Below are 13095 nucleotides of genomic sequence, written 5' to 3'. Positions count from 1 at the left end.
ACGAGGCGGGTGCACATCGCAAAGCAACGTGTTCTCCGTGGCTCGGCAATTGCATGTCATCCACTGACAACGGCGGCGCGGCCACTCTGGTCTTCCGCACTCTGCAGGGAGCTGCCACCAAGGAAGGCACCTCTCCTCCTGCTGCTCGGCCACGGAGCGCCTGCACAGCTTAGAGCTTGCCACACATCTGCCGTCGCTGTTGGACAGGTAGCGGAATGCAAGGCGCCCGTTTTTTTGCATTTTTTCGCTGATGACAAGCGGTTGACATGCTTGTAAGTGTAGCATATAAAACAAGAATCGTATGAAGCATTCGTAGACAGGTGCTAAAGTCGTAGTATGGCCGCAGGTGACGGTCGTATGACGGGTCTGTAGCCACAACAGGTTGGCATCAAAGTGAATACCGCTAACTGTAAGCACTCTGCTGTAGCCCCAGTGGCGCAATTGGTTAGCGCACGGTACTTATAAGGCAGTAGCCGTGAGCAATGCCGGGGTTGTGAGTTCGAGCCTCACCTGGGGCATACTTTTATTTCGTAGCAGCTGACTATGGAAGCATCGGGACGCTAGATTTGAGATGCATCACGTACCTGAGAGACCATAAATGTGCGTGCACTGTAGTCAACGACTGCGTGTTCCTCGGTAGTATAGTGGTTAGTATCCCCGCCTGTCACGCGGGAGACCGGGGTTCGATTCCCCGCCGGGGAGGTGCGATTTTTATATCGCGAAGGTTGCACGTGTGGCCCGAAAAAGCATTACCGTTGTGATCAAGGAATGTAATTGCTAAAAAATCGTAAGAAAGTCTGCGTCTTAGGAAGTGTTTCTCGTATTCTGCACACGACGTCGTCGTTTCACAACTCACAGGGTTTGCTGTCGACGCTGAATCAGCGCACCCCAAGATTAATGATCGAGCTCGAAGCACCCAAGAAAAAGAATAATTTTAGCAGAGCGTGGTTTCGATCCACGGACCTCTGGGTTATGGGCCCAGCACGCTTCCACTGCGCCACTCTGCTGTGCCGAGAGAAGCGCGCTCTTCGGTGCGTGACATGGGACACTTGGAAAAGCGTTGTCTGCGTCGCCTACCGTTTAATTAACTGTGTAGCATCTCCCAGCTTGACTTGTCTCGACTTTGCTCGACTGACGCTACGCTGACGCTTGCACGAAGCGATATTTACCGCGATCGTCTCGAGATGCAGCTGCGAGATGCTCAGGATTAACATTGCACTCCACGAAGGTGGAGACATTCGAATGCACTGCCTAGCTACGCGCCCGCAACTAACAAAATGCCGACCCTGCCAGGATTCGAACCTGGAATCTTCTGATGCGTAGTCAGACGCGTTATCCGTTGCGCCACAGGGCCACTGTTCGCGTTTTCTGCTACGAGGCGGGTGCACATCGCAAAGCAACGTGTTCTCCGTGGCTCGGCAATTGCATGTCATCCACTGACAACGGCGGCGCGGCCACTCTGGTCTTCCGCACTCTGCAGGGAGCTGCCACCAAGGAAGGCACCTCTCCTCCTGCTGCTCGGCCACGGAGCGCCTGCACAGCTTAGAGCTTGCCACACATCTGCCGTCGCTGTTGGACAGGTAGCGGAATGCAAGGCGCCCGTTTTTTTGCATTTTTTCGCTGATGACAAGCGGTTGACATGCTTGTAAGTGTAGCATATAAAACAAGAATCGTATGAAGCATTCGTAGACAGGTGCTAAAGTCGTAGTATGGCCGCAGGTGACGGTCGTATGACGGGTCTGTAGCCACAACAGGTTGGCATCAAAGTGAATACCGCTAACTGTAAGCACTCTGCTGTAGCCCCAGTGGCGCAATTGGTTAGCGCACGGTACTTATAAGGCAGTAGCCGTGAGCAATGCCGGGGTTGTGAGTTCGAGCCTCACCTGGGGCATACTTTTATTTCGTAGCAGCTGACTATGGAAGCATCGGGACGCTAGATTTGAGATGCATCACGTACCTGAGAGACCATAAATGTGCGTGCACTGTAGTCAACGACTGCGTGTTCCTCGGTAGTATAGTGGTTAGTATCCCCGCCTGTCACGCGGGAGACCGGGGTTCGATTCCCCGCCGGGGAGGTGCGATTTTTATATCGCGAAGGTTGCACGTGTGGCCCGAAAAAGCATTACCGTTGTGATCAAGGAATGTAATTGCTAAAAAATCGTAAGAAAGTCTGCGTCTTAGGAAGTGTTTCTCGTATTCTGCACACGACGTCGTCGTTTCACAACTCACAGGGTTTGCTGTCGACGCTGAATCAGCGCACCCCAAGATTAATGATCGAGCTCGAAGCACCCAAGAAAAAGAATAATTTTAGCAGAGCGTGGTTTCGATCCACGGACCTCTGGGTTATGGGCCCAGCACGCTTCCACTGCGCCACTCTGCTGTGCCGGGAGAAGCGCGCTCTTCGGTGCGTGACATGGGACACTTGGAAAAGCGTTGTCTGCGTCGCCTACCGTTTAATTAACTGTGTAGCATCTCCCAGCTTGACTTGTCTCGACTTTGCTCGACTGACGCTACGCTGACGCTTGCACGAAGCGATATTTACCGCGATCGTCTCGAGATGCAGCTGCGAGATGCTCAGGATTAACATTGCACTCCACGAAGGTGGAGACATTCGAATGCACTGCCTAGCTACGCGCCCGCAACTAACAAAATGCCGACCCTGCCAGGATTCGAACCTGGAATCTTCTGATGCGTAGTCAGACGCGTTATCCGTTGCGCCACAGGGCCACTGTTCGCGTTTTCTGCTACGAGGCGGGTGCACATCGCAAAGCAACGTGTTCTCCGTGGCTCGGCAATTGCATGTCATCCACTGACAACGGCGGCGCGGCCACTCTGGTCTTCCGCACTCTGCAGGGAGCTGCCACCAAGGAAGGCATCTCTCCTCCTGCTGCTCGGCCACGGAGCGCCTGCACAGCTTAGAGCTTGCCACACATCTGCCGTCGCTGTTGGACAGGTAGCGGAATGCAAGGCGCCCGTTTTTTTGCATTTTTTCGCTGATGACAAGCGGTTGACATGCTTGTAAGTGTAGCATATAAAACAAGAATCGTATGAAGCATTCGTAGACAGGTGCTAAAGTCGTAGTATGGCCGCAGGTGACGGTCGTATGACGGGTCTGTAGCCACAACAGGTTGGCATCAAAGTGAATACCGCTAACTGTAAGCACTCTGGCGCAATTGGTTAGCGCACGGTACTTATAAGGCAGTAGCCGTGAGCAATGCCGGGGTTGTGAGTTCGAGCCTCACCTGGGGCATACTTTTATTTCGTAGCAGCTGACTATGGAAGCATCGGGACGCTAGATTTGAGATGCATCACGTACCTGAGAGACCATAAATGTGCGTGCACTGTAGTCAACGACTGCGTGTTCCTCGGTAGTATAGTGGTTAGTATCCCCGCCTGTCACGCGGGAGACCGGGGTTCGATTCCCCGCCGGGGAGGTGCGATTTTTATATCGCGAAGGTTGCACGTGTGGCCCGAAAAAGCATTACCGTTGTGATCAAGGAATGTAATTGCTAAAAAATCGTAAGAAAGTCTGCGTCTTAGGAAGTGTTTCTCGTATTCTGCACACGACGTCGTCGTTTCACAACTCACAGGGTTTGCTGTCGACGCTGAATCAGCGCACCCCAAGATTAATGATCGAGCTCGAAGCACCCAAGAAAAAGAATAATTTTAGCAGAGCGTGGTTTCGATCCACGGACCTCTGGGTTATGGGCCCAGCACGCTTCCACTGCGCCACTCTGCTGTGCCGAGAGAAGCGCGCTCTTCGGTGCGTGACATGGGACACTTGGAAAAGCGTTGTCTGCGTCGCCTACCGTTTAATTAACTGTGTAGCATCTCCCAGCTTGACTTGTCTCGACTTTGCTCGACTGACGCTACGCTGACGCTTGCACGAAGCGATATTTACCGCGATCGTCTCGAGATGCAGCTGCGAGATGCTCAGGATTAACATTGCACTCCACGAAGGTGGAGACATTCGAATGCACTGCCTAGCTACGCGCCCGCAACTAACAAAATGCCGACCCTGCCAGGATTCGAACCTGGAATCTTCTGATGCGTAGTCAGACGCGTTATCCGTTGCGCCACAGGGCCACTGTTCGCGTTTTCTGCTACGAGGCGGGTGCACATCGCAAAGCAACGTGTTCTCCGTGGCTCGGCAATTGCATGTCATCCACTGACAACGGCGGCGCGGCCACTCTGGTCTTCCGCACTCTGCAGGGAGCTGCCACCAAGGAAGGCATCTCTCCTCCTGCTGCTCGGCCACGGAGCGCCTGCACAGCTTAGAGCTTGCCACACATCTGCCGTCGCTGTTGGACAGGTAGCGGAATGCAAGGCGCCCGTTTTTTTGCATTTTTTCGCTGATGACAAGCGGTTGACATGCTTGTAAGTGTAGCATATGAAACAAGAATCGTATGAAGCATTCGTAGACAGGTGCTAAAGTCGTAGTATGGCCGCAGGTGACGGTCGTATGACGGGTCTGTAGCCACAACAGGTTGGCATCAAAGTGAATACCGCTAACTGTAAGCACTCTGCTGTAGCCCCAGTGGCGCAATTGGTTAGCGCACGGTACTTATAAGGCAGTAGCCGTGAGCAATGCCGGGGTTGTGAGTTCGAGCCTCACCTGGGGCATACTTTTATTTCGTAGCAGCTGACTATGGAAGCATCGGGACGCTAGATTTGAGATGCATCACGTACCTGAGAGACCATAAATGTGCGTGCACTGTAGTCAACGACTGCGTGTTCCTCGGTAGTATAGTGGTTAGTATCCCCGCCTGTCACGCGGGAGACCGGGGTTCGATTCCCCGCCGGGGAGGTGCGATTTTTATATCGCGAAGGTTGCACGTGTGGCCCGAAAAAGCATTACCGTTGTGATCAAGGAATGTAATTGCTAAAAAATCGTAAGAAAGTCTGCGTCTTAGGAAGTGTTTCTCGTATTCTGCACACGACGTCGTCGTTTCACAACTCACAGGGTTTGCTGTCGACGCTGAATCAGCGCACCCCAAGATTAATGATCGAGCTCGAAGCACCCAAGAAAAAGAATAATTTTAGCAGAGCGTGGTTTCGATCCACGGACCTCTGGGTTATGGGCCCAGCACGCTTCCACTGCGCCACTCTGCTGTGCCGAGAGAAGCGCGCTCTTCGGTGCGTGACATGGGACACTTGGAAAAGCGTTGTCTGCGTCGCCTACCGTTTAATTAACTGTGTAGCATCTCCCAGCTTGACTTGTCTCGACTTTGCTCGACTGACGCTACGCTGACGCTTGCACGAAGCGATATTTACCGCGATCGTCTCGAGATGCAGCTGCGAGATGCTCAGGATTAACATTGCACTCCACGAAGGTGGAGACATTCGAATGCACTGCCTAGCTACGCGCCCGCAACTAACAAAATGCCGACCCTGCCAGGATTCGAACCTGGAATCTTCTGATGCGTAGTCAGACGCGTTATCCGTTGCGCCACAGGGCCACTGTTCGCGTTTTCTGCTACGAGGCGGGTGCACATCGCAAAGCAACGTGTTCTCCGTGGCTCGGCAATTGCATGTCATCCACTGACAACGGCGGCGCGGCCACTCTGGTCTTCCGCACTCTGCAGGGAGCTGCCACCAAGGAAGGCATCTCTCCTCCTGCTGCTCGGCCACGGAGCGCCTGCACAGCTTAGAGCTTGCCACACATCTGCCGTCGCTGTTGGACAGGTAGCGGAATGCAAGGCGCCCGTTTTTTTGCATTTTTTCGCTGATGACAAGCGGTTGACATGCTTGTAAGTGTAGCATATAAAACAAGAATCGTATGAAGCATTCGTAGACAGGTGCTAAAGTCGTAGTATGGCCGCAGGTGACGGTCGTATGACGGGTCTGTAGCCACAACAGGTTGGCATCAAAGTGAATACCGCTAACTGTAAGCACTCTGCTGTAGCCCCAGTGGCGCAATTGGTTAGCGCACGGTACTTATAAGGCAGTAGCCGTGAGCAATGCCGGGGTTGTGAGTTCGAGCCTCACCTGGGGCATACTTTTATTTCGTAGCAGCTGACTATGGAAGCATCGGGACGCTAGATTTGAGATGCATCACGTACCTGAGAGACCATAAATGTGCGTGCACTGTAGTCAACGACTGCGTGTTCCTCGGTAGTATAGTGGTTAGTATCCCCGCCTGTCACGCGGGAGACCGGGGTTCGATTCCCCGCCGGGGAGGTGCGATTTTTATATCGCGAAGGTTGCACGTGTGGCCCGAAAAAGCATTACCGTTGTGATCAAGGAATGTAATTGCTAAAAAATCGTAAGAAAGTCTGCGTCTTAGGAAGTGTTTCTCGTATTCTGCACACGACGTCGTCGTTTCACAACTCACAGGGTTTGCTGTCGACGCTGAATCAGCGCACCCCAAGATTAATGATCGAGCTCGAAGCACCCAAGAAAAAGAATAATTTTAGCAGAGCGTGGTTTCGATCCACGGACCTCTGGGTTATGGGCCCAGCACGCTTCCACTGCGCCACTCTGCTGTGCCGGGAGAAGCGCGCTCTTCGGTGCGTGACATGGGACACTTGGAAAAGCGTTGTCTGCGTCGCCTACCGTTTAATTAACTGTGTAGCATCTCCCAGCTTGACTTGTCTCGACTTTGCTCGACTGACGCTACGCTGACGCTTGCACGAAGCGATATTTACCGCGATCGTCTCGAGATGCAGCTGCGAGATGCTCAGGATTAACATTGCACTCCACGAAGGTGGAGACATTCGAATGCACTGCCTAGCTACGCGCCCGCAACTAACAAAATGCCGACCCTGCCAGGATTCGAACCTGGAATCTTCTGATGCGTAGTCAGACGCGTTATCCGTTGCGCCACAGGGCCACTGTTCGCGTTTTCTGCTACGAGGCGGGTGCACATCGCAAAGCAACGTGTTCTCCGTGGCTCGGCAATTGCATGTCATCCACTGACAACGGCGGCGCGGCCACTCTGGTCTTCCGCACTCTGCAGGGAGCTGCCACCAAGGAAGGCATCTCTCCTCCTGCTGCTCGGCCACGGAGCGCCTGCACAGCTTAGAGCTTGCCACACATCTGCCGTCGCTGTTGGACAGGTAGCGGAATGCAAGGCGCCCGTTTTTTTGCATTTTTTCGCTGATGACAAGCGGTTGACATGCTTGTAAGTGTAGCATATAAAACAAGAATCGTATGAAGCATTCGTAGACAGGTGCTAAAGTCGTAGTATGGCCGCAGGTGACGGTCGTATGACGGGTCTGTAGCCACAACAGGTTGGCATCAAAGTGAATACCGCTAACTGTAAGCACTCTGGCGCAATTGGTTAGCGCACGGTACTTATAAGGCAGTAGCCGTGAGCAATGCCGGGGTTGTGAGTTCGAGCCTCACCTGGGGCATACTTTTATTTCGTAGCAGCTGACTATGGAAGCATCGGGACGCTAGATTTGAGATGCATCACGTACCTGAGAGACCATAAATGTGCGTGCACTGTAGTCAACGACTGCGTGTTCCTCGGTAGTATAGTGGTTAGTATCCCCGCCTGTCACGCGGGAGACCGGGGTTCGATTCCCCGCCGGGGAGGTGCGATTTTTATATCGCGAAGGTTGCACGTGTGGCCCGAAAAAGCATTACCGTTGTGATCAAGGAATGTAATTGCTAAAAAATCGTAAGAAAGTCTGCGTCTTAGGAAGTGTTTCTCGTATTCTGCACACGACGTCGTCGTTTCACAACTCACAGGGTTTGCTGTCGACGCTGAATCAGCGCACCCCAAGATTAATGATCGAGCTCGAAGCACCCAAGAAAAAGAATAATTTTAGCAGAGCGTGGTTTCGATCCACGGACCTCTGGGTTATGGGCCCAGCACGCTTCCACTGCGCCACTCTGCTGTGCCGAGAGAAGCGCGCTCTTCGGTGCGTGACATGGGACACTTGGAAAAGCGTTGTCTGCGTCGCCTACCGTTTAATTAACTGTGTAGCATCTCCCAGCTTGACTTGTCTCGACTTTGCTCGACTGACGCTACGCTGACGCTTGCACGAAGCGATATTTACCGCGATCGTCTCGAGATGCAGCTGCGAGATGCTCAGGATTAACATTGCACTCCACGAAGGTGGAGACATTCGAATGCACTGCCTAGCTACGCGCCCGCAACTAACAAAATGCCGACCCTGCCAGGATTCGAACCTGGAATCTTCTGATGCGTAGTCAGACGCGTTATCCGTTGCGCCACAGGGCCACTGTTCGCGTTTTCTGCTACGAGGCGGGTGCACATCGCAAAGCAACGTGTTCTCCGTGGCTCGGCAATTGCATGTCATCCACTGACAACGGCGGCGCGGCCACTCTGGTCTTCCGCACTCTGCAGGGAGCTGCCACCAAGGAAGGCACCTCTCCTCCTGCTGCTCGGCCACGGAGCGCCTGCACAGCTTAGAGCTTGCCACACATCTGCCGTCGCTGTTGGACAGGTAGCGGAATGCAAGGCGCCCGTTTTTTTGCATTTTTTCGCTGATGACAAGCGGTTGACATGCTTGTAAGTGTAGCATATAAAACAAGAATCGTATGAAGCATTCGTAGACAGGTGCTAAAGTCGTAGTATGGCCGCAGGTGACGGTCGTATGACGGGTCTGTAGCCACAACAGGTTGGCATCAAAGTGAATACCGCTAACTGTAAGCACTCTGCTGTAGCCCCAGTGGCGCAATTGGTTAGCGCACGGTACTTATAAGGCAGTAGCCGTGAGCAATGCCGGGGTTGTGAGTTCGAGCCTCACCTGGGGCATACTTTTATTTCGTAGCAGCTGACTATGGAAGCATCGGGACGCTAGATTTGAGATGCATCACGTACCTGAGAGACCATAAATGTGCGTGCACTGTAGTCAACGACTGCGTGTTCCTCGGTAGTATAGTGGTTAGTATCCCCGCCTGTCACGCGGGAGACCGGGGTTCGATTCCCCGCCGGGGAGGTGCGATTTTTATATCGCGAAGGTTGCACGTGTGGCCCGAAAAAGCATTACCGTTGTGATCAAGGAATGTAATTGCTAAAAAATCGTAAGAAAGTCTGCGTCTTAGGAAGTGTTTCTCGTATTCTGCACACGACGTCGTCGTTTCACAACTCACAGGGTTTGCTGTCGACGCTGAATCAGCGCACCCCAAGATTAATGATCGAGCTCGAAGCACCCAAGAAAAAGAATAATTTTAGCAGAGCGTGGTTTCGATCCACGGACCTCTGGGTTATGGGCCCAGCACGCTTCCACTGCGCCACTCTGCTGTGCCGGGAGAAGCGCGCTCTTCGGTGCGTGACATGGGACACTTGGAAAAGCGTTGTCTGCGTCGCCTACCGTTTAATTAACTGTGTAGCATCTCCCAGCTTGACTTGTCTCGACTTTGCTCGACTGACGCTACGCTGACGCTTGCACGAAGCGATATTTACCGCGATCGTCTCGAGATGCAGCTGCGAGATGCTCAGGATTAACATTGCACTCCACGAAGGTGGAGACATTCGAATGCACTGCCTAGCTACGCGCCCGCAACTAACAAAATGCCGACCCTGCCAGGATTCGAACCTGGAATCTTCTGATGCGTAGTCAGACGCGTTATCCGTTGCGCCACAGGGCCACTGTTCGCGTTTTCTGCTACGAGGCGGGTGCACATCGCAAAGCAACGTGTTCTCCGTGGCTCGGCAATTGCATGTCATCCACTGACAACGGCGGCGCGGCCACTCTGGTCTTCCGCACTCTGCAGGGAGCTGCCACCAAGGAAGGCATCTCTCCTCCTGCTGCTCGGCCACGGAGCGCCTGCACAGCTTAGAGCTTGCCACACATCTGCCGTCGCTGTTGGACAGGTAGCGGAATGCAAGGCGCCCGTTTTTTTGCATTTTTTCGCTGATGACAAGCGGTTGACATGCTTGTAAGTGTAGCATATAAAACAAGAATCGTATGAAGCATTCGTAGACAGGTGCTAAAGTCGTAGTATGGCCGCAGGTGACGGTCGTATGACGGGTCTGTAGCCACAACAGGTTGGCATCAAAGTGAATACCGCTAACTGTAAGCACTCTGGCGCAATTGGTTAGCGCACGGTACTTATAAGGCAGTAGCCGTGAGCAATGCCGGGGTTGTGAGTTCGAGCCTCACCTGGGGCATACTTTTATTTCGTAGCAGCTGACTATGGAAGCATCGGGACGCTAGATTTGAGATGCATCACGTACCTGAGAGACCATAAATGTGCGTGCACTGTAGTCAACGACTGCGTGTTCCTCGGTAGTATAGTGGTTAGTATCCCCGCCTGTCACGCGGGAGACCGGGGTTCGATTCCCCGCCGGGGAGGTGCGATTTTTATATCGCGAAGGTTGCACGTGTGGCCCGAAAAAGCATTACCGTTGTGATCAAGGAATGTAATTGCTAAAAAATCGTAAGAAAGTCTGCGTCTTAGGAAGTGTTTCTCGTATTCTGCACACGACGTCGTCGTTTCACAACTCACAGGGTTTGCTGTCGACGCTGAATCAGCGCACCCCAAGATTAATGATCGAGCTCGAAGCACCCAAGAAAAAGAATAATTTTAGCAGAGCGTGGTTTCGATCCACGGACCTCTGGGTTATGGGCCCAGCACGCTTCCACTGCGCCACTCTGCTGTGCCGAGAGAAGCGCGCTCTTCGGTGCGTGACATGGGACACTTGGAAAAGCGTTGTCTGCGTCGCCTACCGTTTAATTAACTGTGTAGCATCTCCCAGCTTGACTTGTCTCGACTTTGCTCGACTGACGCTACGCTGACGCTTGCACGAAGCGATATTTACCGCGATCGTCTCGAGATGCAGCTGCGAGATGCTCAGGATTAACATTGCACTCCACGAAGGTGGAGACATTCGAATGCACTGCCTAGCTACGCGCCCGCAACTAACAAAATGCCGACCCTGCCAGGATTCGAACCTGGAATCTTCTGATGCGTAGTCAGACGCGTTATCCGTTGCGCCACAGGGCCACTGTTCGCGTTTTCTGCTACGAGGCGGGTGCACATCGCAAAGCAACGTGTTCTCCGTGGCTCGGCAATTGCATGTCATCCACTGACAACGGCGGCGCGGCCACTCTGGTCTTCCGCACTCTGCAGGGAGCTGCCACCAAGGAAGGCACCTCTCCTCCTGCTGCTCGGCCACGGAGCGCCTGCACAGCTTAGAGCTTGCCACACATCTGCCGTCGCTGTTGGACAGGTAGCGGAATGCAAGGCGCCCGTTTTTTTGCATTTTTTCGCTGATGACAAGCGGTTGACATGCTTGTAAGTGTAGCATATAAAACAAGAATCGTATGAAGCATTCGTAGACAGGTGCTAAAGTCGTAGTATGGCCGCAGGTGACGGTCGTATGACGGGTCTGTAGCCACAACAGGTTGGCATCAAAGTGAATACCGCTAACTGTAAGCACTCTGCTGTAGCCCCAGTGGCGCAATTGGTTAGCGCACGGTACTTATAAGGCAGTAGCCGTGAGCAATGCCGGGGTTGTGAGTTCGAGCCTCACCTGGGGCATACTTTTATTTCGTAGCAGCTGACTATGGAAGCATCGGGACGCTAGATTTGAGATGCATCACGTACCTGAGAGACCATAAATGTGCGTGCACTGTAGTCAACGACTGCGTGTTCCTCGGTAGTATAGTGGTTAGTATCCCCGCCTGTCACGCGGGAGACCGGGGTTCGATTCCCCGCCGGGGAGGTGCGATTTTTATATCGCGAAGGTTGCACGTGTGGCCCGAAAAAGCATTACCGTTGTGATCAAGGAATGTAATTGCTAAAAAATCGTAAGAAAGTCTGCGTCTTAGGAAGTGTTTCTCGTATTCTGCACACGACGTCGTCGTTTCACAACTCACAGGGTTTGCTGTCGACGCTGAATCAGCGCACCCCAAGATTAATGATCGAGCTCGAAGCACCCAAGAAAAAGAATAATTTTAGCAGAGCGTGGTTTCGATCCACGGACCTCTGGGTTATGGGCCCAGCACGCTTCCACTGCGCCACTCTGCTGTGCCGGGAGAAGCGCGCTCTTCGGTGCGTGACATGGGACACTTGGAAAAGCGTTGTCTGCGTCGCCTACCGTTTAATTAACTGTGTAGCATCTCCCAGCTTGACTTGTCTCGACTTTGCTCGACTGACGCTACGCTGACGCTTGCACGAAGCGATATTTACCGCGATCGTCTCGAGATGCAGCTGCGAGATGCTCAGGATTAACATTGCACTCCACGAAGGTGGAGACATTCGAATGCACTGCCTAGCTACGCGCCCGCAACTAACAAAATGCCGACCCTGCCAGGATTCGAACCTGGAATCTTCTGATGCGTAGTCAGACGCGTTATCCGTTGCGCCACAGGGCCACTGTTCGCGTTTTCTGCTACGAGGCGGGTGCACATCGCAAAGCAACGTGTTCTCCGTGGCTCGGCAATTGCATGTCATCCACTGACAACGGCGGCGCGGCCACTCTGGTCTTCCGCACTCTGCAGGGAGCTGCCACCAAGGAAGGCATCTCTCCTCCTGCTGCTCGGCCACGGAGCGCCTGCACAGCTTAGAGCTTGCCACACATCTGCCGTCGCTGTTGGACAGGTAGCGGAATGCAAGGCGCCCGTTTTTTTGCATTTTTTCGCTGATGACAAGCGGTTGACATGCTTGTAAGTGTAGCATATAAAACAAGAATCGTATGAAGCATTCGTAGACAGGTGCTAAAGTCGTAGTATGGCCGCAGGTGACGGTCGTATGACGGGTCTGTAGCCACAACAGGTTGGCATCAAAGTGAATACCGCTAACTGTAAGCACTCTGGCGCAATTGGTTAGCGCACGGTACTTATAAGGCAGTAGCCGTGAGCAATGCCGGGGTTGTGAGTTCGAGCCTCACCTGGGGCATACTTTTATTTCGTAGCAGCTGACTATGGAAGCATCGGGACGCTAGATTTGAGATGCATCACGTACCTGAGAGACCATAAATGTGCGTGCACTGTAGTCAACGACTGCGTGTTCCTCGGTAGTATAGTGGTTAGTATCCCCGCCTGTCACGCGGGAGACCGGGGTTCGATTCCCCGCCGGGGAGGTGCGATTTTTATATCGCGAAGGTTGCACGTGTGGCCCGAAAAAGCATTACCGTTGTGATCAAGGAATGTAATTGCTAAAAAATCGTAAGAA

The 13095-nt window shown here is 53.1% G+C and overlaps 25 non-coding genes across 25 annotated transcripts; 16 read left to right on the top strand and 9 right to left on the bottom strand.

Moving 5' to 3' along the window:
* The first annotated feature begins 426 nt into the window (after positions 1–426).
* Positions 427–518, top strand: Trnai-uau. Its single transcript is given in 2 exon segments — positions 427–464; positions 483–518. It is a non-coding gene; the product is annotated as a tRNA-Ile (tRNA).
* Positions 519–630: 112 nt separating this feature from the next.
* Positions 631–702, top strand: Trnad-guc. The gene has a single exon. It is a non-coding gene; the product is annotated as a tRNA-Asp (tRNA).
* Positions 703–1281: 579 nt separating this feature from the next.
* Trnar-acg lies at positions 1282–1354 on the bottom strand. Its single transcript has one exon. It is a non-coding gene; the product is annotated as a tRNA-Arg (tRNA).
* Positions 1355–1799: 445 nt separating this feature from the next.
* Trnai-uau lies at positions 1800–1891 on the top strand. The gene is given in 2 exon segments: positions 1800–1837; positions 1856–1891. It is a non-coding gene; the product is annotated as a tRNA-Ile (tRNA).
* Positions 1892–2003: 112 nt separating this feature from the next.
* Positions 2004–2075, top strand: Trnad-guc. Its single transcript has one exon. It is a non-coding gene; the product is annotated as a tRNA-Asp (tRNA).
* A 579-nt stretch (positions 2076–2654) lies between these two features.
* Trnar-acg lies at positions 2655–2727 on the bottom strand. The gene has a single exon. It is a non-coding gene; the product is annotated as a tRNA-Arg (tRNA).
* A 635-nt stretch (positions 2728–3362) lies between these two features.
* On the top strand, positions 3363–3434 carry Trnad-guc. The gene has a single exon. It is a non-coding gene; the product is annotated as a tRNA-Asp (tRNA).
* A 579-nt stretch (positions 3435–4013) lies between these two features.
* Positions 4014–4086, bottom strand: Trnar-acg. Its single transcript has one exon. It is a non-coding gene; the product is annotated as a tRNA-Arg (tRNA).
* A 445-nt stretch (positions 4087–4531) lies between these two features.
* Positions 4532–4623, top strand: Trnai-uau. Its single transcript is given in 2 exon segments — positions 4532–4569; positions 4588–4623. It is a non-coding gene; the product is annotated as a tRNA-Ile (tRNA).
* Positions 4624–4735: 112 nt separating this feature from the next.
* Trnad-guc lies at positions 4736–4807 on the top strand. Its single transcript has one exon. It is a non-coding gene; the product is annotated as a tRNA-Asp (tRNA).
* A 579-nt stretch (positions 4808–5386) lies between these two features.
* Positions 5387–5459, bottom strand: Trnar-acg. Its single transcript has one exon. It is a non-coding gene; the product is annotated as a tRNA-Arg (tRNA).
* A 445-nt stretch (positions 5460–5904) lies between these two features.
* Trnai-uau lies at positions 5905–5996 on the top strand. Its single transcript is given in 2 exon segments — positions 5905–5942; positions 5961–5996. It is a non-coding gene; the product is annotated as a tRNA-Ile (tRNA).
* Positions 5997–6108: 112 nt separating this feature from the next.
* Trnad-guc lies at positions 6109–6180 on the top strand. Its single transcript has one exon. It is a non-coding gene; the product is annotated as a tRNA-Asp (tRNA).
* Positions 6181–6759: 579 nt separating this feature from the next.
* Positions 6760–6832, bottom strand: Trnar-acg. The gene has a single exon. It is a non-coding gene; the product is annotated as a tRNA-Arg (tRNA).
* Positions 6833–7467: 635 nt separating this feature from the next.
* Trnad-guc lies at positions 7468–7539 on the top strand. Its single transcript has one exon. It is a non-coding gene; the product is annotated as a tRNA-Asp (tRNA).
* Positions 7540–8118: 579 nt separating this feature from the next.
* Trnar-acg lies at positions 8119–8191 on the bottom strand. The gene has a single exon. It is a non-coding gene; the product is annotated as a tRNA-Arg (tRNA).
* A 445-nt stretch (positions 8192–8636) lies between these two features.
* Trnai-uau lies at positions 8637–8728 on the top strand. Its single transcript is given in 2 exon segments — positions 8637–8674; positions 8693–8728. It is a non-coding gene; the product is annotated as a tRNA-Ile (tRNA).
* A 112-nt stretch (positions 8729–8840) lies between these two features.
* Positions 8841–8912, top strand: Trnad-guc. The gene has a single exon. It is a non-coding gene; the product is annotated as a tRNA-Asp (tRNA).
* Positions 8913–9491: 579 nt separating this feature from the next.
* On the bottom strand, positions 9492–9564 carry Trnar-acg. The gene has a single exon. It is a non-coding gene; the product is annotated as a tRNA-Arg (tRNA).
* A 635-nt stretch (positions 9565–10199) lies between these two features.
* Trnad-guc lies at positions 10200–10271 on the top strand. The gene has a single exon. It is a non-coding gene; the product is annotated as a tRNA-Asp (tRNA).
* Positions 10272–10850: 579 nt separating this feature from the next.
* Positions 10851–10923, bottom strand: Trnar-acg. Its single transcript has one exon. It is a non-coding gene; the product is annotated as a tRNA-Arg (tRNA).
* Positions 10924–11368: 445 nt separating this feature from the next.
* Trnai-uau lies at positions 11369–11460 on the top strand. Its single transcript is given in 2 exon segments — positions 11369–11406; positions 11425–11460. It is a non-coding gene; the product is annotated as a tRNA-Ile (tRNA).
* A 112-nt stretch (positions 11461–11572) lies between these two features.
* Positions 11573–11644, top strand: Trnad-guc. The gene has a single exon. It is a non-coding gene; the product is annotated as a tRNA-Asp (tRNA).
* A 579-nt stretch (positions 11645–12223) lies between these two features.
* Positions 12224–12296, bottom strand: Trnar-acg. The gene has a single exon. It is a non-coding gene; the product is annotated as a tRNA-Arg (tRNA).
* Positions 12297–12931: 635 nt separating this feature from the next.
* Trnad-guc lies at positions 12932–13003 on the top strand. The gene has a single exon. It is a non-coding gene; the product is annotated as a tRNA-Asp (tRNA).
* Positions 13004–13095: the final 92 nt, after the last annotated feature.

Source organism: Schistocerca piceifrons, unplaced genomic scaffold (assembly GCF_021461385.2).
Source record: "Schistocerca piceifrons isolate TAMUIC-IGC-003096 unplaced genomic scaffold, iqSchPice1.1 HiC_scaffold_442, whole genome shotgun sequence".
Lineage (NCBI taxonomy): Eukaryota > Metazoa > Arthropoda > Insecta > Orthoptera > Acrididae > Schistocerca > Schistocerca piceifrons.
This window is presented reverse-complemented; position numbering and strand designations above follow the sequence as displayed.